At 41.4% G+C, this 23915-nt stretch overlaps 1 long non-coding RNA gene across 1 annotated transcript in view; it reads right to left on the bottom strand.

Annotated features, from left to right (window-relative positions):
* Positions 1-23915, bottom strand: part of LOC144323087 (uncharacterized) — a 52145-nt gene that overhangs the window by 20565 nt on the left and 7665 nt on the right. Inside the window, exon 2 of the long non-coding RNA XR_013388626.1 lies at positions 13223-13317. This is a non-coding gene — a long non-coding RNA (uncharacterized LOC144323087). The remainder of the gene's footprint in view (positions 1-13222; positions 13318-23915) is intronic.

Below are 23915 nucleotides of genomic sequence, written 5' to 3'. Positions count from 1 at the left end.
CAGGTGCGGAATGGGAAGTTCTAGTCACCTTCCAGTTTATTATTTGCATCCCTCCTTCCCCTTCTCCCTCAAATCCTACCTCAACCTCAAAGAGGTCAGGAGATAACCCAGCTGGAGATTAGCTAAGTCACCAGAATATAAACTGGAACAGGGAGTTTCCAGCTGATACAGAGAGTCAATAGAGCAAGGAAGAGAAAAGTAGAGAACGAATTGACAATTTCAGAAATCGGTATAAGTGAGCTGAATCTGAGAGTTGTTCAAAAGTAGGAATTAAAGTCTTGGAGTCTTGGGGTCTTGGAGCCAGTGCTTTGGGATGGAACAATGGGGCCAAAGGGAAAGTGAGTCGTGATCAAAAGTAGATGATCCTGGGCAATTCCCTCTCACTCCGATTGATGTGGCTCATCTACCTCTGTTGGGTCAGCGGGTAAATCTGTAGAAGTAATCCTGGCTGGCCTCAAGGATCAGGTGTCTACTAGCACAGGAGCACTGACCAATGCTACTGTGCCAGGTGATCTATTAAATCCCATCATCCTTATAAATCCACAGGGTTTATTCCATGCTCTTCAAGGCAGAGTTCCTCTTTCCCCCAAAACCCATGTCACACGTCATCGGTGGTTCCAATCCAACACGCTTATGACTTGCTTCTTATTCTAAAAGCTTATTCACTGTGTAATGCAATTTCTCCAGAATAAGCACAGAGCTAATTGAGGAACTTAATGACTAATCTCTCAAGCCAAACAAGATGTTCACATTACCTTTTTAATGTTCGAGTTTGTGACCAGATTATCTGATTTGTCTATGAAAGCAATAATCACACCTTACACCCCAAGTAGCATTAAAAATCAATGTGCAGTGGAAAAGTTAATTAAGATTATGAAATATTAATTATCCTTTTTGATCTTTTCATTTAAAAAATCCATTCTTCCTTCATTTGCTCTATATTCAAAGCTGAACTGTAGATGATGTATCTCTGAATTTACAAGGCTATATGCAGTGATATTTACAAGATAAATCTGCATATCACACACTGAATATGCAATGAGAAGCAGCAGACTGCCCAGAAGCCCCTCTATTATTAATACCCTGCATATCTGGAGAGATTGTAAATCTTTGCTTATAGACCACATTAAATTTGTGATTAAGTGTAAAGGCAAAAATCCTTTTATTTCAGGCCCCAGGAAGTAGTGATAGGAGATACTGTTCCCAATGAGCTTTCTAAAATGATCCATTTTAAACAAAGCTAAAAGCTTTTACCATTAAGGAACACTGAGTCACCTTTAGAGTGGCTCTCATATCACCAAATCCTACCTGACTTTATTTCAGAGCAGATTTATCTTTTAAAAATTGTTTTTTCATTTTGTGCATATGGAAACTCATACATCCTATTCACCTTCTGCCAACATACTACTGCTCATTCCTACTAAAACTGGGGAAGGCAAGAATTTATGAAAATGTGTGCATTTAAACTCTGAAATTATAAGGTACCTTCAAATCCTAAACCCCTTTCCTTTATACAAAGCTGGCGCTACCAGTAGAACCCCTGGAGGTGGTTTCAATTTAATTTTTATTCTGCTTTTCAGACCACATACAGGTTTTATTTGATGTTTTTAGTACATTAAATGGTCAGTATATTACCTAACAGACAAATCAATTTGAAATGGGGTAGCTTGTCAGAAATGATGCCCCTACCCCAGCTTTTACAATTTAGCAGGTTCTACTTCTCTTCTGAGAAACTTCTGGGGGTGCTATTCCTAGAAGGGGAGGTGTGAACATTCCAGAACCAGTTAATATAGCCAATCTTATAAAATGAAGTATGAGTACTCCATTGTCCAAGACGCTGGAGCACGCATTGTCATTCCCTCACTCACCTCTACAGTCCAGTGACTTCTTACTGCAAATGTTTATAACTCTGCCTAATGTCTTTCTTCTCTGAGGGTGGCAACGTGTGCTGAGAATGCTAGGGAAGTAATGCCTCCAGGAGAAGTGCTCATCCAATGGCCAATGGGAATTTGGTGGATAGACCACATTTCATTTGCCATTCAGTTGAGATAATTCTGATGCATATTTCTACATTACCTCTTCAAGTTGCCAAGGAGGGTTGAGTTCAGTTGCCCAGGGCTACTGAACCCTAGTCTAATAGTCTATTTTTGGAGAAATCCAAAGGCAAGTCCTTTGTGCTTCTGAGGATTCAAAAAGAAAAGCTATCTGCCTCCAAGTGTTGGGTACCTAGACAAAGAAGGGTCAGTAATTCTGGGTCCATGAGATGATGGACAACAGAATCACCTCTGATTATGACTTGGTAGCTGCAAAAGTCCCAGGTAGTAGTTTTACACAGAAACATGAAGACTTACAGCCTTGGAGTCCAACCATGAGCAGTGTGGCCAAGGTTAGCCTGAGGGAGTAGGATCATATTCCCCAAGACTTGCAGGAGGAAAAGCAGGGTTCTATTACCTCTCCCTTCACAGCAAGCAACCGGCAACTGTAAGACGGCAGTGCAGCCCTGAGCTTCAATAAGCAACATAATTTGGTGATGGGAAGCGTCACCTACTGTGGGTTACTGAGTCCAGTGACACTCCCCATGGGTACAGAGGTTGAAGCAAACATTATGGCTGTGCTATCCAACATGGTAGCCATTAAATTTGCATCTAAATTAATGAAAATTAAATAAAATTAAAAGTTCAGCTTTTAGTTTGAACTAGCCACATTACAAGTGCTCAATAACTACATGCAGATACCCTTAGGGAAGAAAGTTCAATTGGAAGTAGCCTCCTTAGTTATTGGGTATTTTAGGGAGAGGGGAAATCTCAAGGAAGTAAAACATCCCAACTTCCTGACTATAAGGGACCTAAGGTATGGGGTGGTGATTATAGTTAACCACATGGGGTTATATACTTAAGGGCTGCTAAGGGAGTAAATATTAAATGTTCTCATCACAAGGAAGAAATGGTAATTCTATGAGGTGATGGAGGTGTTAGCTGATGCTGCAGTGGTAACCATTTCATAATATGTAAGTGTATGAAATCAACACATTGTACATATTAAATTTATACAATGTTATATGTCAATTATATCACAATAAAGCTGGAAAAATAAAGAGGTGTAAGAGGCATAAGGATAGTCATTAAAAAAAATAAAAAGACATGCCTTTATCTGCACCCTAAGTTCATGAGCAATTCATACCAATTATAGAATTACAGAAGTTATAGAATTACTGCAAGAGTCTGGAAATTATATAGGCCACCCTACTGACCTAATGTTTTACAAGCTAGCATGAAAATAAGATGAGTATACCTGTGATTATTGGAAGAAGTATACATAAATGCTAAGGGAACTATAAAATCTCTATTATAAATTACACAGGCAGAGATTAATTTTAGCGGGGATCAATAAGATAGGCATGGAAGAGATGGCATCTTCATTAAGCCTTGAAGTATATGTAGGATTTCAGTAGGTGGAAAAGTGAGAGGAAGACGGGCATTCTGTTCTAAGATAGAGGCAAGGAAGCAGAAACCATCTTCAGGGAAGGTTTAATAGACTGTCTAGTAGTGAACGATAAAGATGGACCAATGGCCTGGGGCCACTTGAAGGAGAACCAAGAGAGTCGAACAAGTATCCTTTCCAGCGCAAAGCCAGAACTACAGACCTTTCTAGGTAAATGAGACTCCAGATCTTTTTCTCCATGTATCCCTCCTTAGCTAGCTATCATTAGACCACAACATGTGATTTCTCACCACAAGATGGGCCCCAAGTGTTCTAGTGACCCTGAGGGACAGCCCCTGCCTAAAATTCTGAATGTCGGGTGCCTGGGTGGCTCAGTGTTTGAGCGCCTTCCTGCAGCTTAGGGTGTGATCTGGGACCCGGGATCAAATCCCTCATCAGGCTCCCTGCAAGGAGTCTGCTTCTCCCTCTGCCTGTGTCTCTGCCTTTCTCTCTCTCTCTCTCTCTCTCTGTCTCTCATGAATAAATAAATAAATCTTTAAAAATATAAAATACTATAAAATTCTGAATGTCTTGATACTAATTCTGATAAACTACACAAAGGTGGTGCCTCCACTTGCCCATTCAGAACAAATAGACACTTTCCTTTTGCTGGTGTGACTGCAGAATATTCTGGTATGATGCTTTGTCCTGATCCCCACTCCAAAACCTTATAAAATGGCAGATGAAAGAACCTCAACTTTAAATCACTTAAGCAAAGAGGGATGTGTTGTAAGATTGCAGGGTAGCTCAGAGAATCAAAGAGAAAGCTTATCTCCTGAGCCGTGAGCAGAACCAGGGAAGACCTTAGACTCTAAAGACCTCAGAAGAAAACAGAAACAGGCATGCCAGCTGGGCCTTCCCTGCCTTGCCTTGGCGCTGCTCTCCCGAGGTGCTCCTCATCCTCTCCATTTGCAGACAGCCTCTGCTTCCCAGCTGTGGGCAGAGCACCACCACTGCACACTTGCCCCTTGTGGTTCCAGCACCAGAGTGGGGCGGCTCCCATTTAAGACCTTACAAGGGAAAACTCAGGGCCATCTCTGGACACATCACTGTGGCCAGGGAACTAGGGACATGTAAAATGATAACAGTCCTCCTTTAGACCACATGACCAGGGTTGTGGGGAGAGGAGTTTCCCCCAAAAGAAGGGGATAGGAAAGGGAAGATATAACTTGGCTCAGACATGACCACTCACGGTAGCTGTTGTGGTCAGCCACCCCAATCGGAATATGGGATACAGGGAGCATTTAGAACAGACTTGTGAGGAAAGGGGGGCAGGCACGAGTTTACAAGAGGTCTCACTATACTAGACAACTATCCTAAGATGTGTAAGAGGCCTGACGTTAGCCAAACCTTGTCCGGCTCCTGTTCCAGTCTTGTAACCTAGGCCTGCAGCAAAGAGCACAACGGCCTCCAATTTGCCAAACCCACGCATAAGATGCAAAGCACATAACTCTTCTGTACGAATCATGTTGCCACACAAAGCCAAGCCACATCCTGATTCCCATCCTCTCCTATATTAGCTTCAGCGTGTTTTTCAGGCATACTTTGCACCTTTCGCTAAACAAATGTATTTTCTAGGATTTAAATAATAAACAAATACAAACATGTATCAGTATGGTAGATAGCAAAATATTTTAAGACACATGTATGCGGGGCACCTGGGTGGCTCAGCAGTTGAACGTCTGCCTTCAGCTCAGGGAGTGATCCCCGGGTCCTGGGATCGAGTCCTCGCACCAGACTCCCTGCAGGGAGCCTGCTTCTCCCTCTGCCTGTGTCTCTGCCTCTCTCTGTGTGTCTCTCATGAATAAATGAATAAAATCTTAAAAAAAAAAAAAGACACAAATATGCTAAAATCAAGGGTGACCCAAAATTGGGAAATCCACTCCAGGAGACAGTTTTCTTGGGGGAGACAAGGTGTCCAAATCACATATGGTATCTGGTGATGGCTGCTCACTGCATAGAACTGGAGGCCTTGCTGAAATTTTGCAATGGAACCAACATTAAATTTGATCCTTGGTGAGTCAGAAACTGTACTGGGTTAAGTTGTCCCATAAAGTAAACTTTATTTGCAGCAACTAAGGAGGTCATGGGGAATGGCTTCCAAAAAAGCCATGATTCCCTGGGCAAGGGTGAATGAATTCCTTTTATTTAGGGTTAGGATGAATGTAGTATATAGGGGCAAGCATAAAGTCACGCATACGTCTTAAGGAAATATGCCTATACACCCATTGCTTGTTATGTAAACGAGCCTTTGTAAAAATCTGAGGAACCTAAGACTCATGCCTAGAAAAAAAGGCCAACACCCATTCAGTGATAATTCAGTAATAAGAAAATCTCCTTCTTGGGTGGAGATTTTAGTATTATAATGAGATAAAAGTAGTCATCAGTTATTCTAGAGGCCACTTCATGGTCCACGTGTACAGGCTCAAGTCAGGGGTTAAGTTCAAACTGGCCTGGGTGCTCTGGGCCCAGCCGGAGGTCTCACCAGGGCAGTCCCTGTCACTGGACGGGTGGTTTCACTTTCCACTTGCCTGAGTTGAGAGACAAGCTGGAAAGAAGAGCTTTAGGAAAAATGTGGGACAAAGGTTGGTGAGTACAAGCAGGTGGGCAGTAAAGGTCAGGTCTTGGGGGTCTGGCTGGTGACACTTTCTGTGGCATCTACCACATTCACTTAAACATAAACACATCCCTGTAAAAAGAATAAAACTTTCAAAATATTTGGGGAGAAGGGCATTTTTCAGCTGAATCTTCACCTTCCAGAAAGTGCTCCTCAACAGTAAAGGGGACAGCATTTCACAGCCATCTTGTGAGCTAGATCAGAGAAATCACCCCACCTTCAAATGGAAACAAGGGGTCCCATACACCGTTTGTTCATAACCTGCACGGACCTTGAATATCATTTCCAACTGCCAGACTTCTGGATGTTTCCACACTGGCCAAATCCAATTGAAAATTTGGTATAAACTAAAAGCAAATGTATAGAAACTAAAAGCAAATGCATTATTTGTCCTGACTTCCATGTAGCTCTACTACTGCTAGTAGTAATACCACCATTCTCTCTGTAGCTGAGGTTTTGAACCCCATCCCTAGATGCCTTTCATCTAAGCCCTTGCATGGAGTCCTGAAGCTTAGCAGTTTTTTATCCTAGCTTCTTCCTAGCCCATTCTTTTGTTCATGTCCATTGGCACATCTCTAGTGCTCTGGGACCCTAGAGCGAAGTCTAGCCCAACATCTGTTTTTGATAAATAAAGTTTTACTGGAACACAGCCACACTCATTCACTTCTGTATCATCTCTGGGTACTTTCACACTACAACAGCAAGGTTGAGTAGTTGAGACAGAGACTGGCCCTGAAAGCTCAAAATACTATTAGGCTCTTTGCAGGAAATGTTTGCTAATTCCTGCCCTATAAACAGTCTGCTCAGTCTTAACTTCTTTCCAGTTCTCCCTACTTTAAAAAAAAATGCTCTAATCTGAACCTTGTGCTGAATTACCAATGGATCTTAACATACCCACACACCTAGAGTTTTCAAAAAGTTTGTAAAATGCTTCTTACTACGTTTAGAATAATTCCCAATCAGTACTATGTTCTACATGATTGGGCATGGCTTACCTCTCCATCTTGCCTGTCACCTACTTCCTCCCTCACCATATTCCAGCCTCACTGGCCTTTCTCCTTCCCTTCAGGCATTGAGCAATTCCTACTCCAAGGCCTTCACAATTACTGTTCTCTTTGCAGCAACACTCTTCCCCACCTGCTTCCTTCTCATCCTTTAGGTCTCTGGCTCAATGTCATCTCCTCAGAGATTAGATCACCCTTTCTAAAGATTTTTCTCACTCTGTACTCTCCTAGCACCCTGTTCTCTGACTCCATAGGGAGAAAACAAACATTTCCTTATTGGATTTTACTTACTGGATTATTATCTACCTCACTGGTCATCATAGCTTGAGGGGGCCAATCATTACATCCATTTATTTATCATTCCACATCCAGCACCTTTTGAAGAATAAGCCCTGAAATTATATTCTTACAAATGAGTGATGTTCCATTCATTCCCAAATAATATTCATTCTTTAGCCTGGTACGATATGGCTCTATTCTATTTTCCAGTGCTAATTGTATACCTCGCTCCAGGTAAACTGGCATAACCATAATTTCCCACATACACACTGTACTTTCTCACCTCTAATGCTTCTTCATCCCTCTCCAACACTACCTCCTCTATCATATTTGCCCAGGAAAACCTTTATCTTCCAGACTTAATTCAAAGAATTATTCTAGGAACCATGTTATAATAAAACATGTTTGAATAATATAAATCAAAGACATGCTTCATAAAGATTTCTGCAATGATCTTTAATATACATAGTTTGATACCCTCATGCCAAAGTCAGTGAAATAATAGCAAATTTTACATGAGCCATGCCACAATGCTTTCCAAGTCTAATTCTCTGATAGGCTTCATTCAGGGATTAACTTTAGAGTGTAGATGAATGGATTGCATAGCCTTCAGGTTGTGTACTATTAATATTATTTCTCTAAGTTCCAGTTTTAAAAGTACTTGAGTAATGATGGTACCTTCAGGTACCCTTATTCCATGTTTCAGTTCAATGGAATTAGAAATGGGACTGATAACTGTGTGAAATCTGAGGAACCTAAGACTCATGCCTAGAAAAAAAGGCCAACACCCATTCAGTGATAATTCAGTAATAAGAGAATGCATCCTTATATCAATCATGACAACATGCTGTACGTAGGATATAGTAACCTGTTTACTAAGAGCATAATAAAGAATACATTTCTTTTTTTCATAAAAGAGAATGTTTCAGTGTCTATTGCCTGTTGCTTAAGGGTCTACATCTCCTCTAGTTTATTGAAAGAGATGGTGAAGTTTTTCTCAAAAAGGCTGAAAAGGATGAAGCCACAATATATCTTTGTGTGTGTGTATGCCTGTCCCCTCCCTTGTTCCACACATAATGAATGTAGCTTCAGATTGTTATTGCTTCTGAGCTGTTTACTCATAATGAGTTTGTTATTGACAGGAGCCCTTAGAATTTTTTTATGTTGTTGCTAATCACATATTTCTGTTGTCTACTTATGCAGCTGTTATTTTAGGACCCAAGATCAGGAATATATACATACAAATACATGCATGCCCAAACTTCATTCTCCCACATAACTTTATGTCAAGTGTAAATGTTATATGTATAGGCTCCCTGACTTTATTCAAGCTATTTACACCCCAACAAGGGCCAAACTAGCTTCATCACACCTCTGGTCTCTTTCAGTTGACATTTATTATCAGTCAGAACTCTAATCAATACCTAAACAAGCTCTTTTGCCCTCAAATCTAGTTCTTTGACATGAAATCATTAAATAAACAATATTGACCTCCTACTATGTACTAGGCATCTTGATAGGTAGTAAGCTTTCAGCAATAAAAAAGAAAAAAGTTGAAGTGCCTCCGTGGGTCATTCACTTGAGTGTCTGACTCTTGATTTTAGCTCAGGCCTTGATTTCAGGGTGATAAGTTTGGGCCCTCTATTGGGCTCCATGTTGGGCATGGAGCCTATCTAAAAAATAATTTTTAAAAAGACAAGAAAAAAATCCCATTTATAACCTGGGAAGTGTCTAGTGAAGACTATAAAGATAATAAGAAAGTTATCTTTCTTACTAATAAGAAAGGTATCTTTCTTATTGAATCATGTACTATTTTAAGTGCTTTACATGTATTATGTCATTTAATCCTCACAGATAATAAACCCTAAAGAAAGTACTATTATTCATATAGAAGAAAAACTAAAGTTCAGGAGATTAGGTAATTTGCCCAAAACCTCTGGAAAGTAGTGGAAACAGGATTCAAACCCAAATGGTCTGTCTCCAAAGGTGGCACATTTAACACTTTTGCTATTTAAGATCACTACCATGTGTGCCCACAACCTGCACACTGCACAACTTAGAGGAAGATAGTTCAAATGACTACAGCCTACATGATCTCATACAGCAGATTGTAACCCAGACACACCACCATATTGCCTTAACCTTGATTTTTCTACGCCTGGTGTCTAAAACAAAAATAACATAAATGGAAGGAGATGAAATGGGAAATTTTCTAGATAGACACAAACTACTGAAATTGACTTAAAGAGAAATGGAAAATCTGAATAGACTAATAATAAGGAGGTTAAATTACTAATTTTAAAACTACCCACAAAGGAAAGTACAAACCAGCATGTCTTGTGAATTCTGTCAAAGCAATTAAAGAAGAAGTGATCAAAACAATATGATACTGGCACAAAAATAGACCCATACGTAGGTCAATAGAACAGAATAGAAAAGCTAGAAATGAACGCATAACTATATGGCCAATTAATCTTCAGCAAAACAGGAAAGAATATCCAATGGGAAAAAGACAGTCTCTTCAACAAATGGTGCTGGGAAAACTGGACAGAAACATGCAAAAGAATGAAACTAGACCACTTTCTTACACCAAACACAAAAATAGATTCAAAATTGATTGAAGACTTAAATGTGAGACCTGAAACCATAAAAATCCTAAAGGAGAATACAGGCAGTAAACTCTCTAATATCAGTCATAACAACTTCCTTCTAGATATGTCTCCTGAGGCAAGGAAAACAAAAGCAAAAATAGATGATTGGGATTTCATCAAAATAAAAACCTTCTACACAGCAAAGGAAACAATCAACAAAACTAAAAGGCAACCTACAGAATGGGAGAAGACATTTGCAAGTGACATATCTGATAAAGAAGTATAGTAACTATAATATATAAAGAATTTATAAAATTCAACATTCAAAAAATGAATAATCCAATTGAAACTGGGCAGAAGACGTGAATAGATATTTTCCAAAGAAGACATACAGATGACCAACAGACACACGAAAAGAAGCTCAACATCATTGATCATCAGGGAAATAAATATAAATCAAAACTACAGTGAGATATCCCTTTACATCTGTCAGAATGGCTAAAACCAACAGCATAAGAAATATCAGGTATTGGCGAAGATGTAGAGAAAAAGGAACCCTCTTAAACTGTTGGTGGGAATACAAACTGGTACAACTACTGTGGAAAACAGTATGGAGCTTCCTCAAAGAGTTAAAAAAGAATTATCCTATGATCCAGCAATTGCTCTACCAGGTATTTTTCGAAAGAATACCAAAATACCAATTCAAGGGGGTACATGCAGCCCAATGTTTATAGGAGCATTATCTACAATAGCCAAATTATGGGACAGCCCAGTGTCCATTGACTGATGAATGAACAAGGAAGATGTGAGATATATATATATATATAATGTAATATTACTCAGCCATAAAAAAATGAAATCTTGCCATTTACAATGATATGGATGGAGCCAGAGAATATTATGCTAAGCCAAACAAGTTATTCAGAGAAAGACAAGTACTATACGATTTCACTCATAATATGGGATGTAAGAAACAAAACAATCAATGGAAAAAAAAGAGAAGGGCAAATCAAGAAACAGATTCTTAATTCTAGAGAACAAACTGATGGTTACCAGAAGGGAGGGAGGTGGGGAGATGGGTGAAATGGATGATGCAGATGAAGGAGGGCACTTGTGATGAGCACTGGTTGCATGGCAGTGCTGAATCTTTATATTGTACACCTGAAACGAATATAATACTGTATGTTAACTAGCAAAACAGGAAAGTCTTAAATTAAAACTTTAAATAAAGAAAAAAAAAAAAACAAGAATTAATCCCAACTCATTACAGATTCTTCCAAAGACTAGAATACTTTATAACTCATCCTATCACAGCAAAAGCACAAAGATCCAAAGAAAAAATAGATAAGGTGGACATATTTTGTATTGCAAAAGGACACCACCAAGAAAGCAAAAAGACAACACACAGAATGGAAGAAAACATTTGCAAATTATGTAATGGATAAGGGACTAGAATACATTTCACATACACACATACACAAAAACTCAATAATAAAAAAAACAAGTAACCCAATTTAAAAATAGATTGTTTGAATACATATTTCTCCAGAGAAGATATACAAATGGCCAACAGGCACATGAAAAGAATCTCAATATTATTATCTACCAGGAAAATGCAAATGAAAACCACAATGAGATGTCACTTCACATCCACTAGGATGGCCAAAACAAAAAAGATAGGTAATAGCAAGTGTCAGTGAGGAGGCAGTCCTTGGAGCCTCAGGCTTGCTGCTAGGGATATAAAATAGTGCAGACACTTTGGAAAAGAGTCTGGCAGTTCCTCAAAAGGTTAAATATAATTACCCAGAAATTCCAGTCCTAGGTAAATACTCCAGAGTAATGAAAGCATATATCCATACGCAAACATGGACATGAATGTTTCTAGGTGCATTATCCTTAATAGCCAAAAGTGGAAACCACTCAAATATCCATCAATGAATAAATGGATAAAATGTGGTATATTCAAATGGATAACATTAATATTATTCGATAATGGAATATTATTCACTGATTAAAAGAAATGAAATTCTGATACCCACTACTACATGGATGAACCTTGAATACTTCATGGTGAGTGAAAGAAGTCAGGCACAAAAGACTGCATATTGTCTGATTCCATGATATAAAATGCCTAGAATAGGCAAATCCATAGATATAGAAAGTAGATTCATGGTTATCTAGGGCTGGAGGAATTAGGGGAAAATGAGTAGTGATTGCCAATGGATATAGGGTTCTTTCAGAATTGACAAAAACATCCCAAAATTGATTATGGTGGTGGTTGCACAACTCTGTGAATATACTAAAAATAACTGAATATACTAAAAATAACCATAAATGGGTGAGTTGTATGATATGTGAATTTATTTTAATAAATTGTTGTAACTAAAAGTGATGGAATGAGGGAAGGAGGAATAGAGTTCTCTTTAAATATGTAATATTAAAAAAATAATAAAAATAAAAAAATATGTAATATTAAATGTACTCATTTATCTCTCCTCAAAACCCGAATAAAATGGTGAGAAAAGAATTTTTTATTTTCTTATTTTTTAGGTCTTATTTATTTATTCATGAGAGACAGAGAGAGAGAGAGAGAGAGGCAGAGACACAGGCAGGGGGAGAAGCAGGCTCCATGTAGGGAGCCCGACGTGGGACTCCATACTGGGTCTCCAGGATCATGCCCTAGGCCGAAGGCAGCACTAAACCGCTGAGCCACCTGGGCTGCCCTTAAAAAGACATATTCCCATGTGGACAAATAATATGGGAGAAGAGAGCACACACAGCAAAGGGGAGACGTCAACACAATTCTGGATGCTGGGAAGTAGAGGAACAAGTATCACGACCTAACAGACCCAGGAAAACTGAAAACCAAGCCTGTAGGAAAAGATAAGATGGAATACTTATGCTTCAGAAAGCTCCAGAAAGGCTCACAAATTGGAAGCATCAATTAATTCTGAAGACCCAGGGTATGGAATAAGGCTGGAAGTTGGAGAGCTGGTTCAAAGTTTATATAAGAGGGAATCAAATCCCCTTCCTAAACCATGAAGCTAGACTACAAAGTCCACCCCCAACCCCACTCTGCTACCTTAGCTAGAGACAGATGGTTTCCTCTTTTTTTTTTTTTTTAATTTAAAAAATTTGAAGTATGACACATAACATATTAGTTTTAGGTATATAACATAATGATTCCATATTTTTATACACTGCAGAATAATAACAAGTCTAGTTAACATCCAACCACCTTGCATACTTACGTTTTTTTAATATTCTGATGAGAATCAATAAGCGATTTCTTTTCTGCAGAAGTGGTGGGTCTCAGACTCAGGATTTAGGCTCTTGATTCAGGGATCTAAGACACAGAAGAGGAAGGAGTGAGATGGTCAACTAAAAACAGGGGAATTGAATACACTGCTCTACATTAAAAGGTAGTCTAGGAAACTCACAGAAAGTAAAACAAAATGGCAAAGAGATAGGAAATAAGAAAAAAGACAAAAAAGTTGGAAGCTCAATCCAGATGGTCAAACATCAAAACAACAGAAGTTCCATGGTGAGGTGGGTAGACAATGAGATCAGAGAAAATGGAGAGGAGAATATTATAAAAAAATAACACAGGGCCACCTGGGTGGCATACTCAATTAAGCATCAGACTCTTGGTTTTGACTGAGGTCATGATCTCAGGGTCATGAGATCGAGCCCTGAGTCAGGCTCTGCACTCAGCACGGAGTCTGCTTGAGATTCTCTCTCTTCTTCTGCCTCTGCTTCTGCCCCTCCCCTCCACTCTCTCAAATGAATGAATGAATAAATAATTTTTTTAAAAAAAAAGAAAGAATGGAATAAAATTTCCTAGGACATAAAAGAATATGTTTCTAAATTGAAGGGACCTACCAGGTATCCATCACTGTGAAATTTCGTTAACTCTGGGATTCTGGAACACACTGGAACAGTGCCATCAAGGTCTAAGAGAAATTCTGTCCAACACAGAATTTCTTACTTCGCAAAACCATTAGTTAATTGTGAGGGGAGAATGTAGACCAAGAAAGAGAAAGTCATGTCATCTAAAAAGTTGGGATTCGACACCAGAGAGAAGCAAGCAAAATGCCCAGGATGCTGGTGAAGGACACTCCCGGTGACAGCTTCAGGCCCAGAGAGTGGAGAGTCACAAGCTGTGGGACAGACAGGAGCAGGAGGAGGAGGATTCTGAAAGTTAGGAAAGATTGAAAGGTCAGAGGGACATGGGGGAGGGTGGGTGTGCAGGGATTACTTAAAGAGATGACTTGATAGAGAATCTTCAGCCTTCAATCCTTTAGCAATGAGCTAAGCAAATAGATAAAGCCAGTCAACTGCTCTAGAGAAAAGAGAATTCTATAGGAAAAGAAGGGTAAATTTAGAGGCACATTATAACTATTTATAATTGTAGGGTCCTTGCAAGCAATCTCATAAATCATTTTCTTCTTCCCTACCCAAGTTTTAAATAATTTGATCAATAAAAGTAAGGAATTCAGATGAAGGACAAAATATCTCTTTGTTTTTCTTCTTCATGACAAAGGTTTATTTGGCTAATGTAGTTCAGTTTTGAGAGCCAAATGGGCTTTGAACCCCAGAATTAGGCAGATTTTCCCGCCCAGGCAGGGCAGTGCTCCAGGGAAAGCTTGCTCCTTGGCAACAAAGAGCTTTCACTGGGCAGGACAAAGGGCTGATCCAAATCTCCCACCCAGATGAAGCTGCTCCTCCTCCCCTAGACAGAAGCCAAGTAATAACCGAATAAAGGGGAAGAGAGCACTGGATGTTAAGGGGAAATCCCACCTCGTGGAAGAAAACATGAGGAGCAGGGACCAGGCTTCCCTCCTTGATGCTAACAATGCCAACGTAGTGATTTCACCAGAAGTTATAATAGAGCAACGTAAGAAGTGTGAGGGAATTCGGGGGATTACGATAGTAGAGGCATGAGGCAGCCAAATCCCTATCTTTACAATAGAAATCCAATGCACAGTGGATTGTCAAAAATGGAAAGTCAAGAAATGACAGCAAAACACATCAGGTGGCAGTAAGTAGCTAAAAATAGCTAAGAACAGCTCCCAGAGTTGGAGGAGGCAGCCTTAGGGGAGAGAAGTCTGGGATGAGGAGATGGAGAGCAGAGAACTCCTGCCCTTTTGTTATTAAGACTTGTTTGTCCTGCTGTTGGACTTTCAAGACTTTGGGTTAGGTTGGAACATAGGAAACTGCCAATATTTGACCATATGGCTTTTTAAAAAGGCAAAGCCATATGTTCATATTGTTCAAACTAAAAGTGTAACCGAAATTTAATTCAGAAAGCCTTTTTAATGAAAGGAAAAGGAACACATTGCCCAGGGAACCTTCTGGGTGGGTCCCTTTGCCCCTTGGCTGGTTTGTGTGCCCCCCCACCCCGGGCTCCCTCACACTTGTGTCACTACGCTCCCACTATCTGGTGTCTCCACAGCAATGAGGTCGTCTGTGGGCCTGTCCCCTCACTTGAGGAGAGGGCTCTGTTTATCAGGGTGTCCGCCAAGCAGCAGGCACAAGAGCAGGACCCCAGGATTTTCCAAATGACTGTGTTTTAACAACCCTTGCTGGGTGCTCGGAGCAGTGGCTTCCTTTCCCAGGTGTTTAATCTTTCAGTCTTGTGTCTAAGGATTTCCCTCCGAATCACACCAAGCTCACTCCTTTGAACTTTGTAGAATTTATTACTGTCTAGTCTCCTTCTTTAGGGGAAAAAAAAAAAGTTTAAAACTACCCCCCCAAAATAAAATAAAACAAAAACCCCATTTTTCCATCCTTGGATCTCCAGCTGCTCACCGTGGTCTCCAGTCCCTGCCTGCAAGTTCCCCCAGAAGATGGGGTGTCCCGCATGGGGTTCAGGAGACTCCCCTTCCCCAGGGAGCAGCTCAGCCCAGCTCTCAGACTGCAGATCCTGCAACCAGGTGCAAAAGGTGCTCTTTCCCCTCCTCCAAATGACATGAAATTTCAACATTCTGGCTTTACCTCCCTAAGTGCAGGGCTCCTGGTAGCTAAAGAAGATAGTGCCTGGGTCCGTAGACTTATTGGACAAATGAAAGGAGATGATGCAGGTAAAACACTGAGCTCTGGAAGCATGCAGGTGCGTTTCTGCTCCCATGTGATGCGCAGTTCTCCAGTCTGGACTTCCTTTCCCTTTCTTAGCGTTTGTTCTATGCTTTTCAACCCAGGGATCATTCCTTGTTGCAAAAAATGAAGATGAACAGAAGTGTGGAGCTCTGGTATATATATATATCTTTTTGGTATTATTGGCCAGAACACAAGAATCCCTCCGAGCAGCAGACCCACACATGCCCCCACCTCCTTGTGGGTCTCACTCTGAAAGTAATTTTATGGTTGTTGTCACCCTGAGCACTTCCCACAAGCTCCTGGGAATTAAAGCCCACATAATTCTGGTCTCAATGGTCTTGCCTCTCATCTCTGGCTTCAAGCACTCATCTCTCTCTCTCTCTCTCTCTCTCTCTCTGTCTCGTGTTCTTTTGAAATCAGGACTCATAGGTGAGCTCCTGTGGAGGCACCAGTGGTTTCCCTAAGCACTTAGTTAATTATCCATCAGTGGGCAAATTTCCATTTGCACAGCCAGCCTCCCAGGTTTTGGGAGTTCCAGTCCCTCGTCCCTCATGCATGGTCTTCCCCCCAAGTACCCACTTCTCTTTAACTCAAGAGCTCAGGGCCTGTGACTCCAGAGCTCAGCTTTCCTCCGAGGCCCTCACTGCCTCAGGGTGCCATGGTCACTTCCCACGATGTTCTCACCCCCCATCACCCTCTCTTGGTCAGAATTGGATCTAAGTCGGCAGCTCTTCTGGTTACTTTCTAAATAAGCAGGGAAATAACAACTACTCAGAAAAACCCTGTGTGTGTGAAGGTGTTTGTGGAGGCAGAGTGCAAACGAAGAAGCAGAGGTTTCCACTCACAGGAGCAACTCTAATCATGAGACTTTCTAATAGTTTGCCTAGCCAGCAGGAGAGATGATGGTTGGGGCCCTGGATAAATTCCAGATGTCCCTTCAGTCATAATGTGTAGCCCAATGGCCACTCATCTAAGTGCGGACCATCTGGGTGCTGGGAGACACGCGGAGCTCCCTAGCTGGGAAGCACGGAGCATCTCTACTCCTCTGAGCCCCTGCTTCCCGTCTGTAACATGAGGGCTTTGGGCCGGGTGATCGCAAAGCTCTCAGCCCTTTGACAGTTCTGGGATTTTAAGTATAGACTGAGGGTTTCTCCTGACAACCAGTGTTTGACCTGATGTAAAACATAGTATCTTATCAAAGGAAGCACATAAGGGTTCAAATAAGAATCTTCCAGAAAGCTAAGTGTATGGTCCATCTCTTTCCATGTTTGCCTTGACAAATTCATCAAGTCCTCTGTAACTTTTCTGTCCTGTACAATGAGACCCCCATCGAATTTTCCTTTAATCTATTGTTCTATTTCCCCAGTAGATGGCACCCCATTACAACTTTCAATTACCTTCTGCCCACAAAGGGCAGACAGCCCAGAAAATAGAGTGAAGAGCATGTGTTTGGGGGGGGGGGGGGAGGTATTTGTTTATCAAACACAGATAAATAAGAGGAGCTTCAGGGTGAACATCCACCTAAAATATTCATTGATTTTTCTAAAATGTAAACAATCGTGTAGGTTCTACACATAAGGTGTCATAAATTAGAACATTTTTATATAGACCCATCAGACTGTTGGGTGTTAGAACTGAGTACTGCCCTTCAAAAGGATGAAACTTTGAAATTACAGCTGATCAAATGATGCTGTCACATTGCTTTAAAAAAAAAAAATTTAGAAAATCATTCTCTAGAAATGTAATCTCATGATCAATTTCCAGCCTACATGAGAAAAAAGTCTCAATACCCCCTTTTGACAATCCCTTCCCCATAGCACCATCTTCCTAGATAATCCTCGCATTCACGAGTCATTTGGGTTTTTTTTAAATTTCCCCTTGGAAAGGCTATTTGCAAATATTCCACACTCAATGAAATTTGACCATTCACTTCTAATGATTTTGGAAAGAATAGAACTCATCCACTTATTACCTTATTTTCACCCCATATGTTCTGGCTCCCAGCTGGCTGCTTTTGCCATGGGGTGGGGGGCGGGGGGTAGAGCAGAGCCTGTTCTGTAGGAAGATTTATTCTAGTATGCTGGCAAGCAAAGAAGCCAATAAATGAGATGGAAAAGACCTCTAGCACTGGGAAACATGAGCTTAGAAATTTGAATTTAGCTTCTGAGGAAAGTGAAGGGAACAAAGCTCACCAGACTCAGGTCATGAAGAACCAACCCGTGCTTCAAGCCTGGCAGTGGATTAGGAACCCCAGGCCTACCCACATAGGTGTTACCAGGATTGTCCTGCTGCCCAAAGCCCAGAGCTGCTGGGACCTGGCTACCTGATACCCTTGGAGCTAAAACCATCACCGGTTATTAGCTGAATGCATTCCTGTTTCCCTCCTGGAAGGGAAGCCCTGAACCGCTTCTCTGGGGGAATCCATCCCTGGTTCTTTAGGCGTTGCTAGCTAGCCCCTTTAAAGCATGGGGGAAAGCACAAGCAGGTAACACCCAGCCCGACCCACAACCACCTTGCATCTGACTGACGTGTCCTTACCTGCTCTCATCTCAGCTGCTGGGTTCCAAGACTTTTATTTTCCAGCTCCCAAAACCTTCCTCAAGCCCAGCTTATTATGGTGACATTCTTGCCCCCCTGCTGTGAGCTCCTGTACACTCCTGGGATCGGGCACCCTGGCTTGCTGGGTAAGAGATGGGCCCCACAGCCCCCCTCCCGTGCTATTTACCGCCCTGCTCTCTGCCTGGAGAAAGGATCAACATCTGGCTCTACTTCCCCTACTCGTCACAGCTGAGTCACCCCTCAAGGTCAGTTGCATGATCTTCTGGTTGCGAGACCACTTAAGCTTCCTAGATGCCCAGTCCGGTTGGAGCTGAGTTTTCAGTGATCTGCTCCTCTGTCTCCCTCTGGTGGTCAAAGCCACACCCGCGGGCCACCACACAAAGCTGAAGGTTTGATGGCCCTGCTGATTTATGGGCTCAGTTCAGTGGCTTCCTAAGGATATGAGGTGACAGTTTCGGTTAAGTGGTGGGGGAACTAGGCCCCCTGACTCCCAGGTTAGGTTTTCTTGGGCAAACCCTCACCAATTCTGAACGACTTCCATATTAATCTTATGTTTGCTCCACAGCCTGAAAGCCCTTGGCCATGGGAACTGGCAAATTGGGATAACATAGACCATTCTTTCAAGAGTCTGTATTACTATAGTATTATGTAACTTTTTCTTTTTTCTTAATATTTATTTAATATATGCTTTGTGCTGGTTCCCATTCTAGGCACTTTTCCTGTATTAACTTATTTAATTCCTAAAACAACTCTATGGGGTTGGTGTGATTATCATCCCATTTTTTAGAAGAAAAAATAGCCACATGTTGCCTCAGATGCCACAATCCAAAAAGGACAAGTATTCATTTTTCAGCTTCACGCATAAGTTTATGAATCAAATGAGCCGTTGAGTCCATAAAGAGGCACCAGGCTGATAGCATTGGCCAAAACAAGTCATTTTGCAGGAGCTGCAGAGCCCAAGAAGAAGTGTTTGGCCAGTGGAGGACACTATCACTGAACTTCACTCAGAAATTTCAAGCCAAGACTTTTAGGAGCTTAACCAGTAGCATATGGTTAAGGGGACCAGCTTCTAAACCAATATAGGAATATGGAAGAGAAAAAGGAGCTAGAAATGCATATGACATCTGAGATGGGTCAACACTGTGGTCTTCCAATAGACTGACCAACTGTCCCAGTTTTTCGGGGTTCTCCAGCATGTGGAAATTTCAGTGCAAACACCAAGAAGCTTCCAGGAAAACAGAGACAGTTTGGTCACTCTATCTTCCAAAGAACTGAGATTTGCTTTGAACTACTAGAGACTCCAGGGGTCTCCTGTCTCACCTCAAAGTTCACAAGGCTCCTCATTTCATTGGCTTCCATCTTCCTTCAACACTGGCGCAGGGATGGGGTCTCAGCATCAAGCTCTATGTCACCTTCTGGGGGCTTGTCTAGTTGTTTTAGTACAAAAGAAGGAAATCTTTGGCTCCTTGCAGACAGTAATAAACTTGTTACCCCCAAAACAGAACAAGCAAGAAATACATATTTTTCAAAGTTTGGATATAAAGGAGTTTGGAACATGCTACCCCAAAATACGCCACTTTGGCATATTGATTATTTTGAGTTAAAATCACTTGATAAACAGTAGGTGCAAGAAAGACACCCTGACTTTCCTCTTTCTTCCTGAAAACAGGTGGTAAAATTTCCATGTGAAAGGTGCCCCTCTATACCAGAGAAAGAAACATTCTCATCACCAGGGACAGGGGTCAGGGCCAAGAGAAATCTATGAAAAACAGACCTTGTTAAAATAATTTTAACAAATTTATTTTCCTTTAGTCTCCCCACATATTTTAGTAACCTTCCATTTTGCCATTCTTTGTTCAATTTAGTATATCCCCTTTTCTTTGGATCTTCATTTTTCTTATGATAATTCCCACATACATATAAATAAAATTCATATGTTTTTTTTCTCCTATTTATTTCTCTGATGTCAGTCCCAAATGGAAACCCTAGGCGGGTGGAGGAAAATTCTATCCCCCCTACGGACGAACTAATGAAATTCAGATGTCGAAAAGATTGGGAACAGGAAGGTGGGTGTGAGGAAAGGAAGAGACGTCACACTGGATGTCCCTTCGGCCCCCTATTGGCCAATAAAATGGTACCTAAGTGGACCACGTGTCTGAGCTGATGCCCAGTCCTTATGTCCAGGAGCTCTTACAGGTACTTTTAAAGAAAACAATGAACAAATAACCTTGACTAAAAGAAATACATGACTGAAAGAACTATGAAACAGAAAGTCAATTTGATATAGCCAAGTGATTTATTTACCCTTTCTTCCATCTTGCCAAATCTAAAATACTCATAAAGAACCAAGAAGAAAGATAACTTTAGTGCCTGATTTTCTTATCTCCTTTTTGTACCCTAACTGGCTAGATTTCAAATGAAAAGCCTTCCTGAGCTTGGGTAAGTACATAAAATCCTGTAACAGAAGGGACCTGCCAAGGACTTGCCTGAGGGAGAGCTGGCCTGGTCCTTCAGTAGACCCTACCACCCACGTCCAATCCAGCTGCAGTTTCAAATATTTGTCCCAGATCCTGAGCATTTCCAGCTTGCCATACTTGGATCCACCTTCTTCTAAATCTTGACTTTTGGCTCTGACCTCTGAATTTAATCCCTGTATTTAGCTTCTGTAAACATGATGTTTAGACATCTTCCATCATCAAGATTTCAGCTACAGACTTTGTCTTTGCCTGTCCTTTGGTTTCCTGGGGCCCCCTATGAGCTCTGATAGGAACTCACAGCCCTAGCCTTGACCTCATAAAATCTAATCCACTCCCAGTTACTTAGCTGGACAATATTAGCTGGCCAGGAGTCAGGCCTGAGAGTCAGACAATAGAGAATCTGGCATTAACCGTTCAACCCCATGGGTCTCAGTTTTTCCATATTAAAATGTAGTGATCCCTGCACATGCCCACCATTAGGGCATCGGGACTCCTCAGAACAACCTCATAAACCTATAAGGAAAATTGTTATAATCCTAAGAACCTCATTTTTTTTTCTTTTAGAGAGAGAGAGAGAGAGCAAGAGTGGGAGGCAGGAGTAGGGTGGCAGACACAGGGAGAGGAAGAAGCTCCAAGTCCCGTGCAGAGCCTGATGTGGAGCTCCATCTCACGACCCTGAAATCATGACCTGATTCAAGCCAAAATCAAGAGTTGGATGCTCAATGGACTGAGCCACCCAGGTGCCCCTAAGAACCTCTTTCTACATAGCATTACCCTTGCCTATGCTTACACATAGGCTCTTTGATTTCAAACTTAAAAACAAGGCAGGTGCCTGGCTGGCTCAATTGGAAGACCATGCAACTCTTGATCTCGAGATTATGCGATTGAGCCCTACGTTGGGTGTAAAGATTACTAAAAATAAATAAACTTAAAAAAAAAAAAAAAAAGCAAAAACAGACAATGCTGACCCAGAGAAGGAAAACAATTAGCAGGCTTTAGGTAAACACCCTGAATTGTTAAAAAGAAACATACTGTCTAAAACTGATTCCCAGACTTGATTTGTATTCATGTCTCCGGCCTAGAACCAATCAACAGTGCAGCATTAATAAACCCCATTTGGCATAATGCAATGATGACTGTCATTATTACTCCAAGAAAGAGGACACAGGAAGTGGAGACATCATTGCCCAGAGAATTGCTAAACAGGATTAATAGAAGTGCTCTGAGCAGTTCAAGTTTTCCAGTATCAGTGAAACCATGTCTCTGTTTAGCACCTTCTCTAGAAGTGTCTGAATCAGGTTTTGGTACCCTCGAGGTCTGCTTTTGTATCAGCCCTCGGATTACCCGGTTCAGACAGAAGCTTCCTGGTAGAAAGGGTCCTCATCCAAGCAATGAGACAAGCTTTTTAATTAAATGCCCTTTATATGCTCCTGTGACTCTTTCATCTGCTCTGCCTCCTTTATCTCTCTCTGGGATGCAATTCATTCAGTCTTTTTTAAACAGAACACATCTGCTTAACCTTGCCCAAAAGAAACTTCTACTGTCCTATTTATTTTAATAACCATGTGATCTACTAACGAACATTGAACAGTAGAGATTAATCAGAGGAAATCTCTCCCCAGTTGTGCTTTATCCATTAAACACGTGTGAATCTGTGATGATCTCGGCTTTCCTTGTGCCCAATGACTAATTGAGTTTGAGACAGTGGCTGTCAAATGCTGGAATAGAATGATTTATGTTAAGGATATTTTTGGTCTCTGATATCTCCAGCTTCAGAGGGAAGAAAAGAAGTCGTTACTGTCTCAGGATTGTGACAATAGGCAGTTTCTAACAATGGGATCACCCTGCTACGACCAGCCAGGCTATTAACGGAAAGCATCTTTGCTTTCACCCACTGCTCCTGGGCTAGTGATCTTGCAGATTTTTATTTGCATTTATTTCAGCTGCAACATGTATTCTATTCCCAGTTATCCTTCCCTGAGATCTTATTGAAGCTGCCACTGGGAACCATGGAAATAAGTGATAGTCTCAGTGAAGAACCAGCTGCTGGGCCCGGCCCACCATTCAGATGATATATACCCCAACCTGGCCCCTCTCTCAGCAACAGCGACTCAGAAATACTCTGGCTATTCATGGAAGAAACCCATTTCCTGCCAGGAACTTGATTACCATTGCTCTCACTTGGGACTGTAAAATGGCAGTAGGTGAATAGAAATTTGAGGCTGATGTGTGTGAACTAGGTTTATAATACCACCCTCTGGGGTGGGGTGGGAGGGGCGGTGTGGAATAGGGCAGGTGGGACTGATTTTTAATTGTTTTAACAGACACAGTACACAACTCAGAACCCAAACTATGTCGACCTGTAAGCTATAGAAATATTATTAATAACATTTAAGTGCTGAGTTCTGATGACTATAGATTTGCCCCCACCATTTGATCACAAGGGTACTTTAATCAACCAGCCAGATTTGAAAGACTGGCATGGATCACAAGGTGAAGAGACTTGTGACATTGCTTCCCTGGCTCTTCTGCTGCCTCTGAGAGCTGTCTGTCTCGGATCCAGGAAAAGCATGGCCATTCTCCCATCTGCAATCTCCTCCAGGCTCTACTGCTCTCCTGCTGCCAGTCCTGCCCCAGGTAACCACCAGAGCACCCTCCCAGCCAGCCTGCTTTCTGCTTCCCACCCCTAGCTGGTGCTCACAGCCCCCATCACTGGCCCCTACAAGGCTTTTCTGATACCATGTCAGATGGGTCTTCAGGTGCCCAAGGAAATGGATGCAAAATGCCTCCAGGGGGTTAGATACCCAGC

The sequence above is a fragment of the Canis aureus genome, chromosome 11 (genome assembly GCF_053574225.1).
Source record: "Canis aureus isolate CA01 chromosome 11, VMU_Caureus_v.1.0, whole genome shotgun sequence".
In the NCBI taxonomy this organism is placed as follows: Eukaryota; Metazoa; Chordata; class Mammalia; order Carnivora; family Canidae; genus Canis; species Canis aureus.
This window is presented reverse-complemented; position numbering and strand designations above follow the sequence as displayed.